The 27,492-nt window shown below is 37.5% G+C and overlaps 1 protein-coding gene across 1 annotated transcript in view; it reads left to right on the top strand.

Moving 5' to 3' along the window:
• The first annotated feature begins 2,566 nt into the window (after nucleotides 1–2,566).
• The window catches only part of LOC108503309 (loricrin-like), a 74,149-nt gene continuing 49,223 nt past the window's right edge, over nucleotides 2,567–27,492 (top strand). Inside the window, exons 1-2 of the mRNA XM_017827171.1 lie at nucleotides 2,567–2,580; nucleotides 16,348–16,437. The gene's annotated coding sequence lies outside the window, so the exon portion shown is untranslated. The remainder of the gene's footprint in view (nucleotides 2,581–16,347; nucleotides 16,438–27,492) is intronic.

The raw sequence follows: 27,492 nt of genomic DNA, 5'->3' as shown, positions 1-27,492 counted from the left end.
ATGATTAACTTGAGAATTCAAGTAAACTAATGTATCATTCTCACACTGCATGTTGTAATGTAAAATGGAAACATGTTTTACATGTATGTCTATCACAGCAACAACTGATTTTAGAAAATGTCATTATTCATTTCTGAAATGCACAAAATAAAATTCTTTAATTCAGAGTTAACCTTTTCATGTGGTTGTTTGAAAAAATAAGTGAAACTTTAGAGCTGATGTTGCTTGTTAACTTGTAGCAATTTTGCATTTTACACGGGAGAGATCATTAACTCCTCAGGTCAAATATTAATAACAAGAAATTTGTCAACTTTTTAAAAAACTGCATAAACTTGAGCCCTATACTCAGATTCTTGGGTTGGTGTCAATGTAAGTTGTCTCAACTGGGTTTTAGGAGGATTTGGGCTAGAAGAGGTCTGTGTGTATCTTCTCCTATAAGTGATTATATAATTTTAAGTCATTGTATTGCAAATTATCCAAGAGGACAGTCCTGATTAACTGATTTACAGCTGCTGAAGTGATACACAGCGATTAACTTTCCATGCAAAATTCCTTTCTCTATAGAGAAGGCATTTTCACTTTTCAACTCTGCTTCGTAAAAGCAGAATCTCACATCACGAATGAGTGGTATATTGAATGTATTTTGCAACTGCCCCATTTCATTGCCTTCTTTATAAAAATAGGATTTTTCTAATCCTCTATTCAAGCGTTTTCTTTAAGAAAGTAGTTTATTATTCTATTGCGTACTACTTTTAATAGATATGCTATTGAAAAGTGGTTAAGATGTACAAAGTGACCAGTTGCTGAGTTGCCTGGGGGAGCTGGTAAGGTCAGAGCTGCCAGCTCAGCCCTCATGGCACCTCCAGCAGCTCAATGGAGGAATAGATGGATGAAGTGTTAGTGCTGACTGGCACGTTTCTCCTGGAAGCTCCTGTGGAAATTGCAGATGGCAATCAGGGAAGCGCCTGCACTCGGGAAACTTGAGCTCTCCCCGCGCTGCCGTGTGAGGTGAGGTAGGACCCTGAGAGAGACCGCCCGTTTCATCACTTGAGGAAGGCTTTCCCCCTCGCAGGTGGCTGGGGTGAGGGATAAGCGGGCTGGTCTGGGGGTCCCCGTGGGACCACCCAGCGCCTTGCCTCAGCAGCAGGACGGGCGAGCTGCCGGGGCAGGGCAGAAGCAGGACAGCCGGGACAGCGCCCGTGGGCTCCAAGCAGGACAGCCGGGACAGCGCCCGTGGGCTCCGAGCGGGCTGCCCGCCCGGCGGGACGGGCCCGTGCAGCGCTGCCGTCAGCCCGGGGCTCCTCACGGGGAGAGTGTCACACACGGCAGCGAGCCCTCACCGCCCGGGGAAACGGGAAACCTGCCCCATTGACAGAAAACATTTTTGTCTTTTTAAAGCAGAATTAACATGCAAACTTGGCAGCTGTCGTGGTGGTACAAAAGTGAACCTGAGAGCAATATAGAAAGGAGACTGTTCCTAATGGCTAGTCAGGCGGCACCCGAAGCCATCCATGCTTTGCAGTGTCTTGTGTTTCTGTAGGCACTTGTGCAGTCCTGTTGGCCCATTATGTGTTTGTCTTATTGTGTAATACCTCTATGAATCTGTTTCTTGCAGAAATCCTAATCTTTTTGTGATGTGTTTGTGCTATCTACAACCTTTCAGTCACAGGTGGCTGCTCACCCTGTGTAATGATCTCATAGTACATAAATGGAGTACCACTGACTATTTGACAAACAGTAAAATTGTTAACCTCAATTCATGTAAGCTTATGTAATTTGTGAGATCCAGGAGCACTTCCCTTCCCTCTGTGCATGTGTGTGACAGCAATACCTCAGTACAACTTCAGACAGACACTATTTTATGTATAGTGCCTTTTTTCAATGAGAATGAAAGTTGACCATGCAAGAAGAGAGTTATGCTGCAGCCTGACAAGGGTCCTAAGCTGGAAACCTCGGCTCTAGGTACTAATGGAGGTAAGTTTCTCATATTAAATTTTATAACATACATGGAATTCTGTTTCTAAGTCTGACTTGGGCAAATAAACTGCAGCTTAATTTTGTGTAGTGATGAGAAACATAAGATACTGTCTTCTGATCAGTTCTAAAGGAAGAAAGATATTTGCAGTAACACAAGTCACAGACTTGTAAGTAAAATTATTTAATTAATATTAATTTAATTAATAAGTACGATAAATTAGAGGGGGATTAAGTGAGTCTGTTTTTTAAAGGTGATTTTTAGAGTCACAATGACATACAAAAATTTAGAAAAGCTAAAAGGAAGATTTATTTCTTGCAAGTGACCTCTCAAGGGAAAAGTGTTTACAAAATGAACAATCTGTTCTTTTGTGGGTATGTTCAAAAGCTGTTTTTTGAATGTCTTTGTTCTTATGACCGTTGTCTGTAAGGGTCCTACATACAGCATAGATCTGAAGAGTGGTACCTGTTTAATAATATGCAGTGAAAAATATGTTCCAAATGCAGGAATAAGGCTCACAACTGCTTGTGTAACACCATGAAGGGCAGCAAACTAATGAAGTAATATTGTCTTAGCAAGGGCAGTCGTTGGAGGGCTATAGTAGGGTAAGTATTGTCGAGATGTGTGTGGTATTATGCATAAGGAGAGTTGGGGGTAGGATTTTGAAATGAGCATATAAATTTTGTGGATGTGAATGATTGGTTTAAGTATCAGGGATGACGTGTTAGAACGGATCTTACTGGAACGTGGGGTAATCCAGAGACGAGCATGGTGGGCTGGCTGGAGGTAAACATCTCTGTAGAAAGCTGGGGATGATAGGTCGGGTAAGAATAGTGCAACTTTTTAGCATAGCTGAAAAATGAACATTTCCAGCTTCATGGCAGAGGGTGGCGCCAGTTCCCCTCCTTCGGCCGTGCTGGCTCATGCTCAGGCTGGGCCGGATGGTTCAATTCTCCCATGTTCCCCTCAGAGGTCTCCAATTCTGTACAGCCACATTTGCTTTGCTGTCTTTTTAATGGCTCAAAATAATCATAATTTTTTAAAAATGTTTCAGTAATATATTCTATATTCCCATGTAGGGGAATTGGAAAGGAATACATCTTTGATAATTTGATGTTTTAATGACTATGTTTTAAAAGGATAACGGAAACTAATGAGTAGATCCAGTATTAAAAGGTTCAGTAGTCTTTTTCTCCGTTTTATTGCAAAGTTCAAGAGTTTATCTCCTAAAGAACAGGAAATGCTAGGATATGAAACCAGGTGTATGTTAGGCATTTATTTATTATTTACATCATAGTTCATCTAATGATTCTGTAATTGCTCACATTTTTTTCTGTTTCCTTATATGTTTTCTTAATGTACAAATAAATTTAATGTTAAAACTGAAAATCATTGTGCCTGGGCAATCTTTCACTATAACAGTGGGTATTTTAACTTAAGCATGTTTTTACACAGATTTTTTTTTTTTAGTGGCGTTCAACTTGCACACAGCGGTTTTCTAGGAATCAACTGAAAACAGTGAGGCTAAAAATTATGAAACTTAAATTGAAAATTAATAATTTGAGACCCATAAAAACTGTGTAGTGCTTAGATTTAGTTGTCAGAGTTTGCTTTGAATGCCTTTGAGTATGAGTATGAAAGATTTGTAGTTCTAAGATTTGTGTTGTGGTATTGTTAGACAAAGATAATTGTAAGGCTGTACTCTAGGAATGAAGTCCAGTAATGGAGAAGTCTGGATAAGAATGCCCGTAGTAGGAAGGAATCTAGGTGGAATCAGACAGTGAAACAGAGTGATATGAAATGCTAGATCATTTTAAGTGGTTCAGAACAGCTTTATATAAAATAAAATACCATAACAAAAGAAAAAAGTACAGGGTCTGTAGCTATAAAAGTCCAGGTGCATCAGCCCTACAGCTTTAAGCTCTAGCTATCTTATTTGTGTGTTTTTAACGGGCTGCATTTTCTAGCAGTTATTCCAGTTGCTGAAGCTGGGTGGGAACGCCCACATTTTCTGGGTAATTTTGTAGTTTGTGAAGCCTATAATCAGACCTACTGTGACAGCTGTTCAAGACATGGGTTTGTTTTCTTGTAATGACTGTCTGGCTAGTGCTGCTTCAGGCCTCTCTGCAGGCCTGAAGCGGGGCCATATGAATGTGTTTAGTATAGTTACGTTACTTCAGAGCTTTTCCAAGGCCTCCAGGCACCATTTAGTTAAACTTAAGCACCAGATGCTGTTATCAACTGTTTCAGAGTAAATATAGGGTAATTTCATTTCCATGCTTTGAGTAATTGAATGTTTATTTCTGCATAATTTTGTCTTTAGAGAGTTTATGCACCTTTGAAAACAGCAGTTAAAAGTATAAAGTAGATGTATTAATGCAATGCACTATTGTTTGTTCCAGGGCAGGGGAGCCTACACTGTGATGAAGTTCATTGTCACAATAGTTTCTTTAAAGTAGTCATATATAGAGGGGTTTTGCCTTCCTTGTTAGTACCTTTGTAGGAATCTAACAGAACATACTCTAAATTCTGCTGCATTCCCAAAAACCTGATAGAATTTTGTACTTTGGATTTATCAAATTGGAGAGAACATTCTCTTCATGAATATTAAAAGCAAATAAAACCTAGTTGATAATAAGGTGTGTGTGTTAATAGTAGTAAACAGGTGTTCCTCTGGTTATTTCCATCATGATTTCAAAGCTGACCTTACAAAAATTTCTTAAAAATACTAGGGTTTGGAAATTTGTGCTTGTGTTGTTAGAAAGTTTTGTTTTGTCTATGCTGGGAGATTGACTAGAGAAGTTTGAAAGTTATAATACTTAAAAAGTAGATGTTTATTAGTTTAGTAGCTAAGATAAGAAGCCTTCAGTCAAGTAATTAAACCTTTCTTCCAAATTTCAGGAGATAGATGTTATTAGTGATGAAGTAATTGTTCTAAACTGAACATTCCTGTTAAATGTCATTTTGCTTCCTATCCTTCTCCCTGGTTTCATTTCACATAAAACGCTCCTTTTAATTTCAGGAAATGGGGTGTTTCTGTGTCTACTGCCAGACTTTAAATTATAAATATTTGTTTAGAGGAAGGGTTGCAATATTGCTCTTTCAAAAGAACCTCTTGGAGGGCAGAACCCCAGTGGTTCAATTTTAACTTACGACTTGACTGTCTGAAGAGCAACCTACTGCTTGGTGGTTAGTGAATCCTTCAGGAAAGTCAGAGATGTGGGAATAGTTAAAGACAGAGGAGGTGGCTCTGGTGTCCAATGTGACTGCATGCTGTAGTGGAAGAAAAATGATGGAGAGGGAGAAGGTGCAATTTAATGTTAGTCTGTGCCTACTGTACGGTCTGTATGACCCTGTGTTTCAGTAGGGCAGGCAACAGAGTCATAGGGCTCTGCTGGTGTTACCCCAAAATGGAATGGTAGTCTGACCAGGAGTTCTGGATCATAGCAGGAAAGAGTAGCTTGAGGAACTAATTATAACTGTGGATGAATTTAAAAACTTATTTCAATTCTTGTCTGGTTTTCACTTTTGAAAACTAGATAGTTTTTAAATATTGAGATCTCAAGGGAAAAAGAACTCCTGTAGAGGCTGAAAAAACATTTTCCACTTGGCTGAAGTCAAAATTCTGCATTATTTTGTCAGCCCTATTTCTAACTCTTCAGCCAGTTCACTGTGGTGTCTTAAAGTGGACACAATGTCTCCATCCTTCACCCTTCTTCAGAAGTAGCTAAAATGCTACTGTGAATTTCAGAAGTCACCAAAATCACTGGAAACATAAGTACTACATCAGACTCAAAGGTTTTATGTGCTTGAATGTCACATTTTAAGGTGTTTTGATGTCATATACAAAAGTAACTCAGTATAGTAATTACTGTAATAGTATCTTTTGTCCCGTAAATTTAATTCTCAGCGTACTCTATTTAATTTGCTATAATTATATACTCAGTGTACTACTAATAAATATACTTTCAACATGCATGTGTGCTTGATGTATACATATATTTTCAAACATGAGAAAAAGCGATAGAAGTCAAGTACACTGCAATAGAAGTCAAGTATACTACATCTTTAGCATTTTATACTGTTAATGCTTCTTTGAATATTGTATTACATTAAAATTTTTGTAATGAATCTGGCATGAGGATGCTTTGAAATGCTAAATGGTTGTGATGGTGATTAGTACACACCACTCACACTAGATGTTTCCAATGCTAAAAATTTAAGGATTGCTCTGAATTAACTGAAGGGACATTGGCATAGAATGTAGGTGTCTCTGTGCCCTAACCTTCCTTTCTTGGAAAATTGTGAGTGCTATGCCCTGAGAACTTTTGGTAGCTTCAGGACATGTGGAAAGTGGATGACTAGCTGGTGCTAGCTCGTAGATGCACTTCTTTTTGGAAAGTTTTGATCTTTTTTTCCTGCTCCATCATTTTCACTGCCCTTCACAGTTAATCAGTAACCTTTTTCTGCTGAAAATGAGAATTCTACTAACCCAACTCCTACTTGCCTGAACAGATTTCTAAGCTAAGAACCACTGATTTTGCTGCCACTGTTGGATGTGATCTCTATATATTGCTCCTTCCATTGCTGATGGTACTATTAACAGAAAACCCCTCCTTATGTTGACATATGGATGAGGGGGGACTGGTAGTGAGAAATATTCTTACAGAGTGTCAAGTTCAGCAGAACAGAGACATTTGAAAACAGGAAGTCAAGAGTTAGTTTCCTATCCAGACAGTGTTACTTCTGCCTGCTTACATCACTCCCACAGTGCACCAGAAACACTAACGTTTTGTCTGAGCTCTGCACTCATCAGGAGCTGCTTATATCTGTCCTACCATCAGGATTCACCCTCCATATGTACTTGATATGTAATCCCACTGTATGTGTGCCAGGGATAACACAGCAGTCTACACCACGCCGAATCTCATGATGCTTTGCAGCAGGCCTGCAGATTGCATTACCCATAGATAAATATTTAGCTATAAAAACTGATTACTTATGTCCTACAATGTACAACTCCTTTGTTCCCACATCTGTCACATCATATGTTTATCCTTCAGGAAACTTCACAGCCTACGCTCATCTCTGACCTAACTTTACACAGCTTTCTGGGCTTGGTTTCAAGCATGATCTTCAAACTGAGTTCTGAGATGTGAAACACCATTTCTATTACTATTACTGGAAGCCACAAATTCCTAACTTCAGTTTACTTTCACATTGATAGTGAAAGCACTCAAAATGTAAAAAAAAAAAAAAAAAAAAAAAAAAAAAAATTATATTAAAGGTGAAGCTTGTTTCTATGAAACGTAAATTTGAAGCTGAAATTATCTGGCTCCACAGCTAAATCCTATGGCCTATCTAGCTATGATATGTAGGTTCTTCCCCAGGTACTTCTTTTCCTTTTTTTACCCTTTTCCTATGCTGTTTTGCAGTTCTCTCTTTACTCCCAGTTGTATTACTTAATTTGAATTAATGTTGAGAACTGTACATAGTGGCCTAGTTTCGAGTATCTAGTTAATATCTTGCACTGTGGATGTAAATGTGGTTCAACCCTCTGACAGCAGACATGAAAAGGCACATTTATGTATCAGCAGTGCAAACAATAGTGTGACTATGTGGCTGTAGCAGACAGTAGAATGTATTTTCTTGGGTTGCTGAAGAAATTCTCACTTAGTACTTTGTGAATCACTACAGGGTGGTGAACCAATGCAAAGTGGTCCTTAGACAACTGACCTTGAGTTGACTCTCCAAAATATTTTCTCTTGCTAAACTTAATTAAAAGATGCATTAAGGATATTTAGATCACTGTTTCTCTATAATTACAGTTGCTATAAGGATGCTATTCTTTTGTGAAAGGGTGATAAGATGATAACAAATAGCACGCCTTTCATACTGTGGATATGAAAGGCGTGGATATTAAGCTTGAAAATCTTTAGATTAATGGATTATACTGAATTAATACTTCTCCATAAGGATGGTTTATATTATCATTGTGTTCAAATGTATTGCAAAAAATAATGCATTCTGTAAGGAATTCATTTAATGGATGGAACATCAGAGTGTACACTGTAGCAAGAGCAGGGACTTGTGCAATATGGAATCTAATACAGAACATGCTTTTTACGTTTAACATGAGTACTACTTCTTTAGTGTAAGAACTGGGCATGGGCCAACAGTAATAAAGACAATGGAGAAACCATGGATATAACACAGGTTTTTTTACAGTGATTAAAACAAAGGTCAAATTAGGTAGAAAACTAAGAGCACTTCTGACTGGTCTTCAAGATTGCATCAGATTGTTGAACTGCCACCAAAAGACTGAGGTTTATCTGTTTTGGATGGGGGTTTTGCTTTTTTAATCAGACTAGGAAGAATACTGGCATGCATGAAACTCTTGCTGCTCTCCCATTTGTTCAGAATAACACAGTGGTTCGTAACGTAAGCAGCTTCTATCTGTGCAGCACTGCTTTCTCTTCCTCTAAAATGCACATCTATTCTGAAACCCTGCCTTTTATCCACAACTATTTGGGAGATAAAACCTTATTTTACTTGTAAAACTTGAGTTCTGAGGTGGTAGCATTATGCTGATACATGCTGATATTTATTTATTTATTTAGCTGCAGCATGAAATTGTTGGTTTTACATGTAACATTTAACATTGAGCATGTCAGAAAACAAACAAAAACAGTCTTGGGTTAGCAAGATAGCATTGGGCATTTCTGGAAATGCGAGAGTTCAGTGGTCAGTAGGAACATAAAATATTAGATCAGAAGTGTCATGGAGCTCAATTTACGATTTTGTCCAAATTATTTTGTCTCTCATGGGTGTAACAGGGCTTTCACATTCCATGTAGAGGGGCTTTTAAATCTTATATTGTGAGGTTAACACCTAGTGGCATCTTTGTCCTTCTGGTAGAATGCTGTGTCTCTGACTGTTCCCTCCATGAGAGTCACCTCCTTCTCCTCCCTGACCTCTGGCTAAATGGAGGAGTGGATTACTAGCAGAGGAATGTAACACTTCCAATTTGCCACGTAGGTGGTAATTGCTGCATTCCACAGAGGTTACCACAGCAAAACCCTCAGAGACACACGTACCTCAAGTGGAAAGTATAGCTTTGCTTCTAGAGTTTGTTGAAGTTATGAATGATGTTTAGTGTGACAGTGTACTTTAACTTAACTATTTCAACTCTAAGAAAAACCCAAATAAATAGGTATCTGTTTTCTCAGGTGGCCAGCTTCTCGCACTAGTTTTCCCTGCCAGTCCTAATAGAAAGTAATTATTATGATCTCAGCCATTTCCTTTTCCTCGCCTTCCTATTTTCCATTACACAACTATAATTATTGATTATACCTAATTAGGATTCATTGTGCTTCAAAGATATAATACTTGGTCTCTGCCTCCAAAAGGTGATAATCTTACATTTAGGCTTAACATCATGAATAATAGCAATAGACAAGGGGACAATCAGATGGGAGGACAAGAGTGACCACTTCAAAAACACATGATCTTTGCCTTAGTTAACTAGCTAGATATGTGTAATTAAGTGAAGTCCAAGTTCAAAGCACTTTCATGACTAGTATATGGAAGGGAATACTACTAGTTTGAAGTTCATTTATTTATTTCAGCAAAATGTGCTCTCTTGTGGGCAACAGTGTTTGTCCAATGTATAGAGCACATGCACTCCATGGGTCTTGCATACACACCCACAACTCCTTTCTTCCATTGCACAGAAAGGCACTCAATGAGTCATGACTTCCCTGTAAACAGGCTCTGTGTAGATGCCTGTCCCTCACCTCTTTGGAGCTCTTTATTGCCGTGTTGTCTTCAGTTCATTTCTGCATTTTTTTCTATGCTCAGCTCTCTGTGTTCACCTTATATCTGGGGTTACATGATACTGAAACCATGACACGAGTTGGACTTTGTATGTTCTATTCCCATAGTCCTCCAAAACAGATTCTCCTCTTCAAAATACTAGGAGTTGTGTATATTCTCATGTTATTACTTCATCTATGAAATCACATGTTATTGTTTACACGTCACTCATTTTGCCTTATCTTGAATAGTACGTGGGAGACTAAAGAACCTAATAGCCGAGTACTTGAGAAAAAAAGATTTTGTAGTCTAGTAAAAATTAAGTCTTCTCAGGCTTGGTCTATAGGATGGAGAATTTTGGCCTGGCAATCAAGCCTCAGGACTGAAAGTTTTGCCAGAAGGATAGGAAGGTTTATAAAATTACGTGGTCAGCTAGGAAGTTGGTGTAAGCCACAGTTCACACAGGAAGATTGTGTTCTGTCTGATGGAAGAGTCAGTAATGTTGTAGGAGAGGGATTAAGATTGAAGAAAAAAAAATATAGGTTAAAAGGCCTCAGTAGACATGTTTTGTCTTCAGCCTCTAGATCCATTGTCTGATATTATGCTAACTGTAATGAGCAGTCTTTGCAAATCAGGCTCTATAGCTACTTGCACTACTAAAGTATGTATTACATTAGCTCTTCTGAGGCTTTATCTGTTAAAAATTTTATCTATTACTGTACTTCTTTCTATTGCCATTAAATGGAAATGCCAAACAGAAGCCAGATGTTTTGTTTTGAGGATGAATTGGTGGACATTGTGAGGATGACGCTGGTAGGCATTACTAGACTCTATCCCAATCAAACAGTTGCAGACTGGTGAGTACCGAATTGCCTAAAAATATAGATATACTAAATATAGTGCACTTCCAATTATCTCAGATACGATTCCAGGCATGCTTACTATTTTGAAACAAAATGGAAGACATTGTTCCAGCTCTTGGGAAATGACTGTTTATAGAAAGTGAGTTGTTTTTTTCCTTGTAGTAGATTCCAAATTCACCATGAAAAAATGTTATAAATATGGACCAAAAATTGTTACCTGACTGTTCCTTGCAATGTTAGCTGCTGAAGGAATTTGAATTCACCTGCTTCTGCTTTTGAAAGTGAAAACTCAGTGCAACCCTGGTGACATCGCATCTGGAGAACACATCCTGCGGTGACTTCTCACTGCTATGCAGAGTGAAAGGAAGGGCTTGGGAAGCTGTCAGGAAATACCTTTGAAACTATCTAGACTCTGACTGACAAGTCTGAGTGCCAAGACACATGTCCCAGTTCTGGCACATCTGGAGGAGACCTGTGAGTATTAAACAATAAACATCAGCTGTTTCTACTGAGAAAGGTCACAGGTAAACAGTTTCTTTGTGGGCTTCCCTTGTGCCTTCCAGGTGTCTATCAGCAAATTAATATATTTGTATTAAGGCTTTCTCTGGAAGCCGTAAGAGGATGTTCGTGTGTTGATTATGATGCCATGAACAGTCATAGCCCTTGTTCTGGTAAGATCACTACATGTGCTTGGAAAAATACTTTTTTATTTATTTAATTGGTGTCTTTTTATTTTTACAAATTTAAAGAGTCTAAGTGATTGAAAATGATAATTCATTATCAAGTCAAATAAACCCTCTTTAAATTAGTCTATTATGAACTTATCCAAATAAATACGTGCAGCATCTCCATGTTAACCACTCGCTGTAGCTCATAAGCAGCCTTCTGCAAAGAAATACAAGAGAAATTTTTCACTAAGTGTCTTTCACTAAACCTTTGTGTTTAAGTCACCAAAGTTAAGCTATTTCAGAAGAATGAATGACGCATCTTCCAGACTCTAAAATATTTGAAAAGTCATTTACACTTACACAAAATGTGAAAATAGATTGCCACCAGGAGTTAATTTATTTACTTTGCACATAAAAGATTCCTTCTTGATGTGATATGACAGCGGTCTCTTAATAAAAGAGTGAACAGTTAGTGAGAGGTGCTGACTCAGCATAAATGAGGACCTGGTGGATCAGGCAGAATTGGGCACAGTGTAGTTATTGCCAAGGTGCACTAGAATGAGATCTGCAAAGGACCTTAAAAAAAGAGGAATAAGATAGATTTTGCTAAAATAAAGAATACAAGTGCTTCAGCAGTGATGTGAAAGTGTACTCCTGGTCTGAACTACAGTAGGCAGACCTTGCTTAGAATCAGGAGGACTGCCTGAGTCTGAGATGGAGCTGTCCTAATCAGTTGTCTGTTCTGGATTGCAGTTCACATTCTAGCCATGTTCAGATATTGGTATGCATCAGACCTTTTATACTTTATCATTAAAGGATAAGTGTACCATGTGCAGTGCCACTGATCAGTGTCACCTGCCTCTCCCTCAGTCATTTGTGTTCTTCCTTACTGTTTTCTGAAAGCACATTTTCTGTCACCGTATTACTGTCAAGTGCTTTAGGGTGAATCTACTTTGGGAACTGCAAAAATGGTTTGGATATGAAGTAGAAAATGGAATTATGATGCAATGCCACTTAATCAAGTCCTGAAATAATTATCACAGGACTGATTTCAGTGTAGTAAGCTATCTGCAGAAATGATAATAGGTGTTGCTCAAGCCTGGCACACCTAACTTCTTGTTTCCCAAGCCATATAAATAAATAGTCTTCTGTGCGTATATAAGTGTATCCACACCTCTCCTGTCACATTATTTCTGAGCAAAGAAGGGTCCTTCATCTAGATTACCAAATAAATGGAAGCAGACACCCTCCGATTTTGTAACACTAGGTATCATTTTGCTATGCTTGCAAGTGGAGAGTATAATTACCATTATCCCCTGGTACTATAAGTGACATTGCTGTTACTGCTTCCCAAGCTTCATTTTTAGGAACTTAGTTTTATTCAATACCAGAAAAAAGCAGCCACTTTAAACTTTAGCTCACTTAATGGTACATTTTCTTTCACATTAAATTCAACCTTTTATTACTTTTCTAGAAATACTTTTGTTAGAAAAAATACTCTAAGAAATAGCTGAATCTGTACTTATAAATTTGCCTCTGGTCTTTCCAATACACCAAATGTACTCTACAGGTAGTCTGTAAGTTTTAGCCTTGCTAATGAAAGTTACATTAGGCCCTCATATAGTATATGCTATGCTTTTAATTTTCATTCTTCATTAGCACTTCAGTTTTGTACGATCCGCTGGATTTCTGTGTGTCAAGCAAACAATTTCTGAAAGATTTAATTTTTTCTCATTCTAAGCTCCAATGTAATATCAATAGGTCATAGGTCAGTCCAACTGAAGACTAATGCTGTCATCCAGAACTTTGGAATGCAGCAGAAAATTTGCTTTAGTGATGAACTTGAAAAAAGTTTATTGTTTAGAATTATCATAAGTTCAGTGTGAGATTCTACAGCACAAATCCAGGAAAGAGCAAATATCCTTAGGCTGCTGCAAGATCTGTTCCTAATATTAATTGTAGGGTAAGCTTAAGGAAAGTGTTGAAAACAGGATATGATGAAACATGAAACACTCCCTTGGCTCCCTCACAAATCCCTCCCTCCTCTTTCTATATTCTCTCTCAAAATAAATAGCTGTGGCTAGTTGGAATCTGAGTGCCACTAATGCTACACTTTCCATTTTAGTTTCTGGGTTTCTGTGGTTGTTAAATACTGGAGACTGAGACTTAAGTATATACAATTTTCAGCCATTTACCCGTATTTTTTGTCTTTTTTCCTGATTTTGGAGATTATCTCAATTGTTATTCCTGTTTGTTTAGGCAGAAATTCAGGGCTGTACTGGACCACTACTTCTTTAGGATGGTGAGGATTAAACCTGCTCCCATGTTGCACTAATAAGCTCATGATTGCATTGTTCCAAACTTTTCATCATAGTGAAAAATATGTATTACCCAAAAGTTTAAAAAGCTATTTCACAAGATTTCTGATATACAAAAGGAAGGTCAAAATGGGTCTGACTAAAGTAAGAACATACCTAGAAGTTTGTGTCTTGAAGGCATTCAAACATATGTTTCCTGTTCTAGTGGTAAGTGGAAAATACTGCTCAAATTTAATATTGTTAGTGTTTTCTGAAATAGATTAGCAATTCTAATAAGTTGTTATTTAATTGTGTGAAATATCTCTCTCAACTACTTACAAGAAGTCCGGTTTGTCATTCCCCGAAGTGGCATTGCAGATCAATAGCTGCTGCAATTGATCCTAACATCCTAAGTAGCTTCCATCCTAAGCCAAACCTGGAACCATTACATTTTGGTCCAATCTCAGTGTTGGTGGGAGGGAGTTCTACAGCAGGAAAGTTTTTCTTTAGCTAGAAAAGCAAAAGCACTGAGATTAGATCCAGGATTGCAAATTCAACCATACAAAGCTGAGGTTTGAAAAATAATAGTCCCTGTTCTCAGTATTTACAATAATGATTATATTTTCAATTTGTTTCCATTATGAATTTTTTATTTTAGGCAAAAGCCTATCAGTCGCATGCCTCCAAATGAATTTGCCCAGAATTAAACAGTAAATTTGTTTAATTTTTTTCTCGTCTCCGCATCATTTGCATGCAGCTGCCACGGTGTACTGAGGAACATGTATATCCAGCTAGTTACTGTTTCCACAGCAAGGGAATTAGAATTGAGGTTACCGTTAACCAAGAGGTCAGAAAATTTTGTGATGTGTCTTCACTACATCATACTAAATTAAGGGACATCCCACTTCCCTAAGACTCCAGGCCATCACCACACAGGTCAGTGTCAGCCCTTGAACTTTGTATGGAACCCTTCCAGCAAAGTGGCTCTCTACAATTAGACAACACTTAAACTCTTTCAAAGTAATAAATTATAAATGTGTAAAACATTAGGTACCTTGCAGCTAACCACATAGACATTACAATTTGAGGTCTATTATATGTATGAATTATAAAGACAGCAAACTTTTTTACTCTAAAGTTATTAACATCATACGTTACAAACAAGAATTGTAATGAAAGTTAATTTTTATGCTCTGAAGTTATAAGCTTCCTATAGTTACCCATTAAATGTATAATATTGATACAAGAAAAAAAGAGCAAATTTAATTCAGAGGGGACCAGCTACTTTAGGGTCACTCAGACCTGAAGCTTTGAAAGTGTTAAAGGGGAAGTTGCATACTGTTTACAATCTTACTTTGGGGACTCAGTTCTGTGACTTCTCTGGCTCCTTTTCTCCCCTTTTACTCTTTTCAGTTCAACCCTTATATGCTTCTGCCTTCTTAGCAAGGCAGCGTTTGAGCAATGTAAGAGCTCTGCAATCTTGGCACGGTGGTTTCAGTAGCTGCATGGTATGGTATGTCCTTTATAATTTCACACAGTTCAAATCAGATGGAAAGATAATCAGCTGGGGAGTTTGAGAATGATCTGGGCTTGATATATAATATTATATCACATTTTTTCCGCTGATCTAGCCAAATCGATTTCAAGAGCAAGATTCAAGGGAAAATAAGTAAACTGTAACTTCTTCTTTTAATACTTTAAATGCCTCATCACATTTTCCTGTATTTTTTAATTCATAATTTGCATGAACTTGTCATACACATTCTTCTTCCTAACACTTTTTTTGAAGAGTGGTTTATTTTTGCTATTTTTTACATACCAACTGTATGGTACCTGGTCCCTGTAAAATCATTCAGTGAGCATTTTGGTAGAAGAAATAGGCCAAATTTTAATACTCTCAACCTTACCCATTCCAGTTCATCCACTCCCAGCTGTATATCTTCTAATGCCTACCTTAGTCATGCCAAGATCACATTTTTCTCCACTGAGTGTTAGGTCCTGCTGGCAGACACTGCCTTCTGAGTTAAAAGTAGGGCTCATTCTCAGTTGTAAATCTCTGTGTTGTTGTAAGCCAGTGTAGCTTTGCACAGACCTGTCAGTGAGATCAGCTTTTACAGAGCAGTTGCTGGATTCCTTTTGCTGAAAGTAAGTGTTTGGAACTTAGGTGCCCTGATGTAATTTTACAGCTAGAGATTCTAGAGTACAAACACACGCCAGAAAAGCCCCAGCTTTACTGGGTGATCCGTTTTAGGTGTTGGATAGGTCTCATCACAGTTCATCTATTTTTTAGCAATTTGTAAAACCTGTGAATTGTCTTGTTTTAAAATTTAGAGTGAAGTTAATTCAAGAGTTTTTAGGGGCTTAATGCTGTCTGCTGTAGTATATCTCCTATCATTTGTCTTGCAAGAGCCTGAACTGAACACTTTAGCAGAAATATATATTAAAATTTTTCTTGTCTCAAAGGGTTGGCAGAGCACAGAAATAGGCAGAAAATAGAGAAATGGAGCAGTCTATTCAGATATTCCTGCATCTAATTTGTAACCTTGACATAATAATTCATGATTTGTCATCTATTTAAAGTACTGATACTAACGGAGTTAGCATTATTTAGACACTACCAATCAGAAACAGTCACAGTAGTTCTGTGTTACAAATTCCTATTTCAACTTCTTTCTGATTGAGTTTTTGAAATTTGCTATAGTAAATGGTAATTTTTTTCTTCTTTTTAGGACTTTGCCTAATTAGGTCATGTGTGTTTTCCAATGTGCTGGTTGCAGAATGAATATTTTAACCTGCTGACCCACTTAGAAGAGTTCTGGGTACATATATATTGTAATTGGTCTTTTGTTTTACTTGGGTTGATGTGAATCAACTCATTTGGTGATGGAACTGAAAAGAGCAACCACCTCCAAATCAACTTAAATTACACCTTTTGACTGCACTCAGAATTACTCACTTTTCAATGATACAGAAGTTCAATGGCCACCAGTGTGGTGCTGTGGGATCTGTTGATCTTTAAGATATGAAACCATTAAATGTGACAGATGTGAGAGGATCCTTATTCATCTGCATTGCTGTGGAGAAATTTCAGTACACCATTGCAAAATGGTGTACTGAAATCTTAAATATTGTTTAGCTAGGTAGTTGCTCTGTTATTGACCAAATAATATGTGAATTTCATGATTATTCCAAGGTCTTATCTTTTTCCTGAAGTAGGTCTCTCCTGCAGACAGAAAATGTTTCCTAGAGATAATTCAGTTAGATTTCTAAAGCATTGTGAATTGATTGGACCAGTACTACAGTTTGTAGTGCCACTATGATTAGAAGACTGTATTTCTGCGATGATTATAATACCATACCTAGTAATGTCATGAAACCCATGCTTTACCTTTGAGAATGCCTTTGGTACACAGTGATACAGGAATAGCTTTCTCATATACTCTTTTGCCAATTATGTGACACTGCTGTTCTTCCTTGTTTTTTAATAGCATGTATTTGGTGAAAGGGAATGCTCGATTAAGCTCCTTTTTCAAGTAAAAAGGTGGGCTTGTTATTTCATGTAGTCAAGATGCTGAGTGTGCATATCAAGATTTTTTGAGGTATCAGTAGTGAGGTATTGGGTATTTACAAACAGTGTATATAAACAGATATATTTACTTAGGTGACCATTCAATTTGAAGGGGGAAGCAACACACGTTCATTGACTTTTTGCCAACATTAAAACATCACAGAGGATTTAGGTGACCAGTATTAATCCCTTATCACAAATGAAATGAGGACTGCTATGGTGGAAGCAGAAGCATTAGTTTCAAATTGTTGCCCAAAAATATGTTGCCAGTGATTTTGTCAGCATGAATTTTTTGAGGTTGTAGCAGATAGTCATCACATTTTTCATGGCCAAAAGCAGTTTAGAAGAGTATATGATATCACACCATCTTCTCAGTTAAAGGAATATAAACCTAAAAAGAAGTCAAACCAAGCAAAATTGATGGGAAGAAGGGAGAGGATGGGACACAGCAGAGACACAAGGCTTTAGGAAGTTAGAGTTGCTGAGTATGTGTATCTAACATTAGATACCTACATCCAGAGAGATGTTTCAAAAAGGTTAAGTGGGGTTTTTTAGAGATTCTAAGCATCTGTGGTTTCCACTGGCTGAATGAATTAAGTATTTTTTCACAAATATGTTCAGAATCCATGGATGCATTCCCATCTAAGAGGATGTGAATGCCAGATATGTTAGTTAAAGACCCATTGTTTTCTAGAATATCAGAGGGAAAATCAACAAGGAACTAACACTTGTCCTACTCTTAATGACTGATCTGTCACATAGTGGGATGTACTAATCTGAAGCACATTTCAAAGCTCATAGGCATGTTTCTAAATCTTTTATAGGCTGATGTTTGCAGTTAGATTCTAACACTAGAGAAAGAATATGTTATTTTCTAAGGAAGGTATCTCTTTCCACAGACTTACAGTGCATTAACAACTCATCTGGGCTTTGGGGTCCTGATAGTATACACAGATACCACAAATGAAGTAAAACACAAATTTCTCACTAAGTGACTCATTTGATTAGCCAGTCTTGTCTGTGTAATGCAGAATTGTGATATTGATGTTACAAAGTGACAAAGTGACTTCCCACCAAACATAATCATGCTATTACTGTTTACTCTGACAGCAGCTTCTTTCCATCCAAGAGCTCAGCACATTTCACAACCATTAAGCCTCCCAATGAAATAGTTAAATGTCATTATCCCATTTTCTAGATGAGGCATATAGAGATTAATGACTTGTTAGAGTCATACAGGAAATTTGTGACAGAGCAAGGAATAGATGGCAGCTCCTCCAGCTCTTATGCCTATTCTCCTTTTTACAAAATTACTTTCTGTCCTCAAATAAAAGGCACTTCTGGTTTTGGAGCAACACTATTAGCGAGTGAACTCAAAACCTTAGTTATTGAATCAGTAAAAGAAAAATGTGCTATTATTGGCATAGGATTGTTTTTAAGTAGAAACAGGTGAGAATGCAAGAATCCTAGATCTCAATTTGAAGGTGAGGAAGGGGAAGGGGGATCTCAGCAGTTTTATGTAGCACCAGAAACCTAGTGTGACCAGCATAGAAGAAATGGCTGTTGATCTGGTCTTGAGTCTTAAATATGTTGAGTCATTATGGGGCTTTTTTATTTGGCTGTTACTGAATCTCAGTATTTCTGTTTAAACTGATCCAAAGGCAGTGTTCACTGTGTGGGTCACACATGATGTGCAGTTAAGTTTTTCACACCCAAAGAAATCACCCAAATTAAATCCACTAACTGTTCTGATACGTAAACACACAATTAAATAATAAGATGTGAAATGCATCACAGAAATGCTTAAAATCACATAAAATATACCAGAAATTTTGTTTGGAAAGTTACTCTAGAACTGAAATACTTTGGGATGTGTGTTTTAATCTTTTTAGATTATTCTTGCTATTTTTTACTATAAGTTTTATACACTTAGGCATTCCCATCTGTAGTATAACATTGTCTATACAGAAGGTATTATGTTATCTGTATGTGTGTATATATCTGTATATATACACACATAGTATGACATGAATTCATGAAATCTTAAACTAATTTATATTGTATAGGAAAGGAAGGTGGAGGGTTTTAAGTACAGGAATAGAAATGGGAAGGTTTATGTCCTGAGAGAAATATGTATGAATCTTTGAAAATAATTACTGATGTATTTATTGTATGGATATTATCCTGCCTAGCTACTTAGTTTTAAATTAGCAGAGTCAATTGGGAGGAATTCCTGGCAGAAGTGAAAATAAAGTAGAATCCTGGAGATAATCAGGAGTCCTAATGAAACATAAAGAAAGCCATTAACTGGGGATCATGCTCAGCTGGACTCTGACCTGGGCTGATGAAGTTTCTTCTTTCAGTCAAGGTTAGGGTGGAAGATGATACTTATGAAATCTTAAAGATGCTGGCCTACGCAGAGAAAGGGGTTGAGTGAACTCTTCGGGGAGTGTCACTGAGTGCTGACAAGGACTGACGCATACCATGAGTGGCAGAAGACTTTCTATATGACCTTGGCCGAGTCATTTAATCCCTCTGTGACTTGGTTTCCTCATCTGCAGAATTAGGTACAAACAATAATACTTCCCTGCCTCACAAGAAACTGTGGGGATTACTTCATTACTGTTTGCAAGGTGTGTTCAGGGACAAATAGAAAAAATGCAGTGGAAATATTATTTGTTGCTGGAAACAAATATCAGATACCTTGTTGATCATGTCCTGGAAAATATATTATTAACTGGCTATTTCTTGGAAATCTGATCTTATTAGAAACCACATGAGCCCATCATACCTTCCCTCTTTCCTCTGCTTCCTTTATGCTCTTCTATTCAAGTAGTTGTGCAAATGTTATTAGACAAAATTAGACAACCTGTCTTCCTATCAAAAAAGTATGCTTCTTTCAAAGATGACTGCTTTTTAGCTTCTGTAAATGATGAACCTGTAACTCCTCAAATCTATAATCACATTCTCTTATCTGTATAGATTGATATAAAGATAAGTAACAAACTTCCTTTAGTTACAGTTTTGAAGAAGTGGATAGCAAGTGTTTAAAGTTGATTTTGAATTCCAAAGGAATATCCACTAGTAAGAGCATCTCCTTCTTTGCTTAAGAGGTTGAAAGAAACTCTTATAAGCTGCACCTCTATGCTTATTAATAACAGATCCATGCCTTGTTTGATCACACAGTAGTGCAGGATTTCACAGGTATCAGTTACAGACGTGTCTATCAAATTAGCCAAAATTCAATTAGCCTAAGCAGCCAGAATTTTTGAAGGAATGAGGGTGCATCAGCAAAGTGAGTTTATACCAGTCAGTTTTGTATCATTTAGCTAATGCAATTTTTGAGCCAATACTCTTGGATTGGTAGAAGCTCTAAAGCTGAATTTTCATTTCTGAACCCTAGCTGCTCACTCACAAGTGGACTGCACATGCATATATGTGCATTGCATTAACTCTACTATGCAGGGGAGTTCTCTAGGCCACAGGGACTTGTGATTAGCTTGTAAACATATTTAAATTGTACTTGAAAGATTCTGGATCTATAAATACAAATTACATTAAAAGAGAATGTTTCAGTAATACCAGTAGGTATGTGTGTAAGAGAGACCATTTAACTTCTCTGTGACTGTGAAAACAAATTTTGATTGTTAATGTTAAGGCTCCACTTTTCTTTTGGACTGCATATTTTGGTAGTGGAATCCCTCTACTATCATATCTTCAATTCCACTGACAGATGTTTAGGTTTACTTAAATCTGAATTTAGAGTCTGGTAAACCACTAACAAATGGTAGCCACATTATATGAAGTTATATGAAGCATTGCATAAATTTGCAGCCACACCTAAGCACTCACCTTAAAAGCACATGGGGACAATAGTGTTTGTTAGCTTGCACAATGCATGAGATAAGGTGATGCAATGTTCATATGTCATTGCTGTTGCATGTGCTGCTCATGTCAGGGGTTTCTCCCAAGCAGCACACAAATGTAGGGCCACGATAAGCTGTGCACAGTCTTGTTTGCCCTCACGTCTACTGTGGCATAAAAAGTTTGGTAGAAGTAATCCATTTGATCACTCCCTTCCTACTCTTTTGTAGTCAAGTCAAACCTCTTTTTTGCTCACTAATTCTCACGTAAGGCTCTCACTGACATCATCTAGCTAGGACTTTCAGGGTGTGAACCATTTTTGTTATTTATGGAGTATCAGACTTACACTAATGTTGGCAGGGTTTAAATCAGACAGGAAAAGTACTAGCATGAGCAAAGACAAGAAATTAAAGACAAAAAGGAGTTGAATTTTTTTAATATTTGGGAAATGGTAACTTTCATATCTTTTTTCTTTCCTAGAAAAACGTGGTGTACTGAATTATCAGAAGTAATATTTATAGAGAATACATTTAATATATTTCCTTAAGAGTGCAAAATATACTATGTAAATTTTAGTTGGCTCTTACAATGTACTGTTGTAATGTAATATTATTTTTCTGAGGAGTAACACTATATTTACAGATAGAGCTATTTTGAGCAATATGTAATTCTACTGTATGATATGTTGGTGCATTTTTAAGAAGGGAATCTATTTATTGAGCATAGGAAGCAAAATGTTGCTTTTATTATAAAAAATGTGGCAATATTTCAAGGCCTTGGAAACAGGATATAAATACTGACATGCTAGTATAAGGTAGAAGACACTGTTCTTGAAGGAAAAGTAAATAAATCTATCTCTTCATTTAATAATTTTGATACGATTCATATAGCTATTAAGAATCCTCACCACTAAACTTAGACTAGAATGTGTTTCAAAACAACTTCAGTTGAGTGCTTACGAGTTATACACAGAAAGTATGCTGGAGGACTGCAGCAATGATAACATCCTCTTATAGCACTAGTGTACACTGAGGAAACCACTTTCATTTGGAGATGAAATGTGGGATGTTACAGAAGTTTCTCATGTTGTCAATATAGATGTCAGGAGAGCAAATTTTATTTTTAGCATTTATAGGGATTATTCATGGTCTTCCCTGTTTGAGTAAGAGGGAAACAAAAAAAAGACTGGGAGAGTTTGGCAAGGCAACTGGCACTTAAGAGGAGTGAAGGATGTTCAGAAATTATTGTTTTCTTTTTCAGAATTATGAAAAATAGTGTTTGGAAGAAATTCAGTTTCTCTCCCTTCCTACTCGCTTTTGTTGTTCCATAGAATCAGTTTGAACTACATAACAAAAGATGTCTGTGGTTCTAAACTCAGCACTTCATACTGTAAGACCACTTGTTATGCACATTTTCTCTGAAACAATTTTGGAGTAGCTACCATTGTACCATTCACTGTCTCCAGCACACCTGATATATCCAAGCAAATAGTTTGTCGGTTCTCCTGCACAGTCCAACACTCAGTGGTGTATCAACCCTGTGTACCAGAAACAGCAAATCAGTTTGATAAGGATACCAGACCCTGATGAAAATAACTCTCACATATTTTACCTTGTTATTCATGTATATCTGTTGACATTAGCTGAAGCTTTGTTATGCTTTCTACCATTTCCAGTTGAAATGTAAACTGCTAGAACAAAAATAATCTTTGGCTCGGATGTTGCAGAGAGTAAGCATAAAGCTGTTGAAGGTCATGAAGGAGGTTGGAGGTCCTAATGTCTGTGAGGAAGAAGGAACCGGGCTGCTTTGTCTGATCTGGTTTAAACAAGTTTTAAATAGAAACAAAAGAGTTCTAGGAAAATCTGACAGGGTTTTCAGTCCTTTGTTCCAGAAGATAGTCTTTTGCTTAGGTGAGTAGCTGGCTTCCTCTTTGTCCATCATGTACTCTTTAAAATTTTAATGCACTTCCCAGTAGGCATCCCGTTCCTTTCAGTGTTCTGGACTCTGGACTCTCTGCCATGCTCCCTGGCTTGTTCTAATGTGATTATTTTAAAGGAAGACCAGCTAACTCTATATGGGTTACCATACAACCTGAGATCTTAAAAAAAAAAAAAAAAGCTAATATTCCCACGAGAATTTGCATTCCAAGCAGCAGGGAAGTCCATGGGCGTACAGCACTGTTGATCTGCACTGGCACAGTAGTCTGAGTACATAGCAAACTTTGTAATCATGGTTTCACTAGAGTCAGGAGTTCACCACTTGTTCAGTTGGTATTTAATTTATGATCTCAAAATTGTCCTTTCAAGTGTGGAGACCTGAAAAAGACTTTTTTTTTTTTTTTTTTTTTTAATTGGCAATTCTGCAGTACAGGTAAATTAATACTGAATCAGTGTTCTATGTTTGATTCCTTGGGAATACTGTTCCTTTGAAACAAACCGCAAGCAGTATGTTGTGTAAGAGGGACGCAAGTTTACAACTCTCACACTGTAAACTAATGGTCTGAGTCCTTACCAGTTTATTTAATGTAGGATTTTATTAGCACTACAGCCAGCAGAAGTACATTGCTTGTCTTATCTATGCCTCTTTATAACCATATTACTGAGATTACAGCAATTCATTGCCTGACATTTATCTATCTGCCTGTCAAATCAAATATTCATGGAGTACTCACTGCTGCTCAGAGTAGCCTGGAGAAATAGTTCTAATCCCTCTCCTTACCTCTCAGTATCTCCTAGTTGGGAGTGAGGGAGGTCTTGCATACATGCATTTGTGAGATCCCATCTCTTTGGTTATGTGTTTCTAGTGTGAGCAGTTGACATTCCTTTACTGTGTAATTTATTTGGTGGTGTTACCGGTATGCTGTTGCATTTGTGGTATGCAGCATGATTTTTCATTGCTATTTATAACATTGGTATTAATGGTAAGCTTGGTGGTATAGTAAGAAAAAAAGGATTATGATCTCTTCCCCAATGGATCACAGCAGATAGGAAACAATGTATTTCATAATGGAACAATGTAAATAAAATGCTACTCATTAATTAAAAGTGATTAACTGAAAGAGAATACAGTTAGTTAGATGCACTGAATCTTAAAAATAGATAATGTTCTTAAAATATATTTTAAGTGCACAAATATCAAGGAATTAAAGAAGGTTCTTGTGAACAGTCTTTTGTTCATGGATTTCCTGGTATCATAGAATCACAGAATTCCCTGATTAAATAGGAACGTGTGTCATATTGTTAAGGTCTTTGAATGTGTCCTGATAAGGGCAACAAAGCCAGTGAAAGGGCTGGAAGGAATGTCCTCTGAGGAAGAGCGAAGGACTTTGGGCTTGTCTAGTTTGGAAAAAAGGAGTCTGAGGGATGACCTTATTGCCCTCTACAACTTCCTTAGGAGGGGAAGTGGAGAGGGAGGTGCTGATCTCTTCACCCTGGTATCCAGTGATAGGACTTGTGGGAATGGTTCAACGCTGTGCCAGGAAGGTTCAGACTGGACATTGGAAGCATTTCTTTATAAGGGTGGTCATGCACTGGAACAGAGAGGTGGTAAATGCCTCAAGCCTGTCAGTGTTTAAGAGGTATTTGGACCTTAACAACATGCTTTGTCCCTTGCCTGAAGTGGTCAGGCAGTTGGACTAGATTGATGACTGTGGATCCCATCCAACTGAAAATATTCTATTCTATTGTATATGTCATCCAGCTTTTGGACTTCTTCCCATCTTCAGTAGAGACCTTATGGAAATGCTTCTGAAAAGAAAAAAAAAATTAGTTTTGAATGCAGGTCAGATGCAATAACTTCAGTTCCTTCCCACAAGGTACATAAGATGAAACAGCCTCATTAACTCTTTGCTCTGAGAAAATGCTTGGCAGTACTACAATGATTGGAATTTTCCATGTCTTTTCCAACTGTAAGAGAGGAGTAAAAAAGTGAAAAACCAGCAGCAGAATACTCTCAGGTAACAGATTAATGTAAATATTTTACTGGAATTTCTCAGGAAATATTAGTAAGGTGTTTTTTGTATAGCATAATTCTTTAGACTTTAGTCAACATACTAAGTTAGGCTACCAACCCTCAGAAGGCCTTCCTATGCCAGATGCCTAGATAAAGGTCACAGGGGGCGTGACTCACCTGTGAGGAGTGTGTTGTCACCACCAACTCTGGGCAGGACAGTCCCACCTGTGGTGTCCCAATTTCCACGGCAGATGCACAGTTGGCCCGGATTGGCCGTGCTGGTTCCCCGCCCTGCCACGGATTGGACAAGCCTTCCATCTCCTCTCTCTCATCTTCCTGGGACACCTGCACTGCCCGGCTGCAGCTCCTCCACACTGACCACAGAGGGACCAGAGGATGCCCACGCATCAGCACTTGGTCGATAAGGTGTGTTGGTGGGGATGTGGTGGACAGGGTGCACACCAACTGGGGATACTTATTCTCAAAGGCTGAAGACTAAGTCTGTGGCTCATCAAGAGTGTCTAGGAGAAGAGAAGAGAAAATAATCATAAAGAGTATCATTAGAAAGGGATATACAGGACTTACTCTTAAACTGTTTGCAGGACTTGCCAGGACTGTGTTTTTCAAATTACAGAAAGGTATTTATCATATTCATTAAATGTTCTATATTTAAAAGCTTTTAAAACAATTTTTGTTTCTATTCAGAAGGTTGCCCAAGGCTCTGGAAGGGCAAACCACTGAAGTGTCTCTTCCTGAGTCCAGTAGACTTTGAATACAGTAGCTAAGTATCACTCAGGGACTTAATTGTTGGCCTGAAATCATATTAGACTAAATATGGAAGAGGATTCTTAAAGTAGTAGCTCAGGTGGTGATGATGGCCATATAGATGAGGGCCACATAGACTCATAGGAAGAAAGGTTTGAACCTGTGATAAAAAATAATTAGAATTTTTCCATCAGATGAAGGAACTGGGGATACAGTTTATTTTTCAAAATTATACCCAATTAGAAGCTTGAAAATAATATTCTTATGCTTTGATTTTATAAATATTCCCTATGCTTCTATTATATAAATATTTACTTTTTGTTTCTTTACATTTTTCTTGGAGAAAAGGTTAATTTGTGGTGCAAGATAACATGATTGCATTAAATATGTATTGGAACTCAGGGCTCATGGAAATTATTTTCTGTCTCAAGTCTGGACTTGGAATTTTGTAAGACACTATATCTCTTCCTCATCTAAAACCTAGTTCCAAAAGATGGTGTGATGAGACTCTTTGAATGCCTCTTGAACTGTTAAATCAGAGAGCTGATGCAAAGAGAAGGCATCTCAGCCATGTTTCAACTTGTTGTGCTTGTGTTACTGGTTCTTTTCTAGCTAGAAAAAGAGGAAAGGAGGTTTCAGACTGGTTTTCTTTTGTGACAGAGTGCAGCTGCAGCCAATTTTCCAATCCTAGCTAAACTAAGGAGTTTGTGCTTTGAAATAGAACATCTAATTAGAAACAGATTTTTTTTTCCATCTCTCCGTGAGTCAGACAAAGATTTCAACAACATATGGACAGGTTCATATTAAATCACTGTTTACCACATCTGTTGATATAATAGCACCTACATGCTGTATTTAAAACTTAATTAGAGGTGGGCCATGTCAAAATCGTCATGAGAGATTGGATAACCACACCCAGCACACTGATACCAAAACATAATGCTTACCAGGATCCCATTTCAGTGACACTTTGATGAGACTTTGGAGAGGAACAGTCTTCATCTGCTTTAAAGACACATTAACTTGCTTATATGGCTTTCCTGGTTGCTGCACTGACTGGTTGTGACACCATGCAAACCTTCCTCCTCCTATAGGAAATTTTTCAACACTTCACAGTCACCTGTTTTATTACTTGCTGACTCAGTAGCTTTTTAAAATTTTGTTTAAGTTCAGAGTTAAGTACATGGGTGTTTGGAATTGTGTATTTTTTCCCTGCTTCCAGATACTTCTGTTACTTATTTCACTAACACATGCAAAACCAATGGTCTTACAGGTTCATGCACAAATTAAGACACACAGGTAGATGATACAAATTGAACATATCTCTTAAATGGTGTTTGAAATGCTTTAGAAAATCTCAACTAAGTATCTTCATTCTTTCTGTTACAGTCTGTGTCACATAAGGCAATCCTGTAGCAGACAGCATGTAAAATAGCATTACTAAATACTTCTTGTGATTTAACAGTTGTATCAGCGTTTTTGTAGCTGGAACAGTGAGTTATTCATAAGATGTAATGGCCTGGCAAATTATGTGGTGCCATGGTTGAACGTTTAGACTTTGAACATGGTCCATAAAATCTGATATTAAACAACTGAGAATACTATTGGGAAATGTTTCCTTTTTTTCTTGGAAACAGTTTACAATCAGTGTCAGTACTACAAGTGAATTATGAAGAAAATATGTCTTCTTTTCACAGACAGTCCTTGGAGCCTGGACTTCAGTCCT

The sequence above is a fragment of the Lepidothrix coronata genome, unplaced genomic scaffold (assembly GCF_001604755.1).
Source record: "Lepidothrix coronata isolate B3197 unplaced genomic scaffold, Lepidothrix_coronata-1.0 Scaffold136, whole genome shotgun sequence".
In the NCBI taxonomy this organism is placed as follows: Eukaryota; Metazoa; Chordata; class Aves; order Passeriformes; family Pipridae; genus Lepidothrix; species Lepidothrix coronata.
This window is presented reverse-complemented; position numbering and strand designations above follow the sequence as displayed.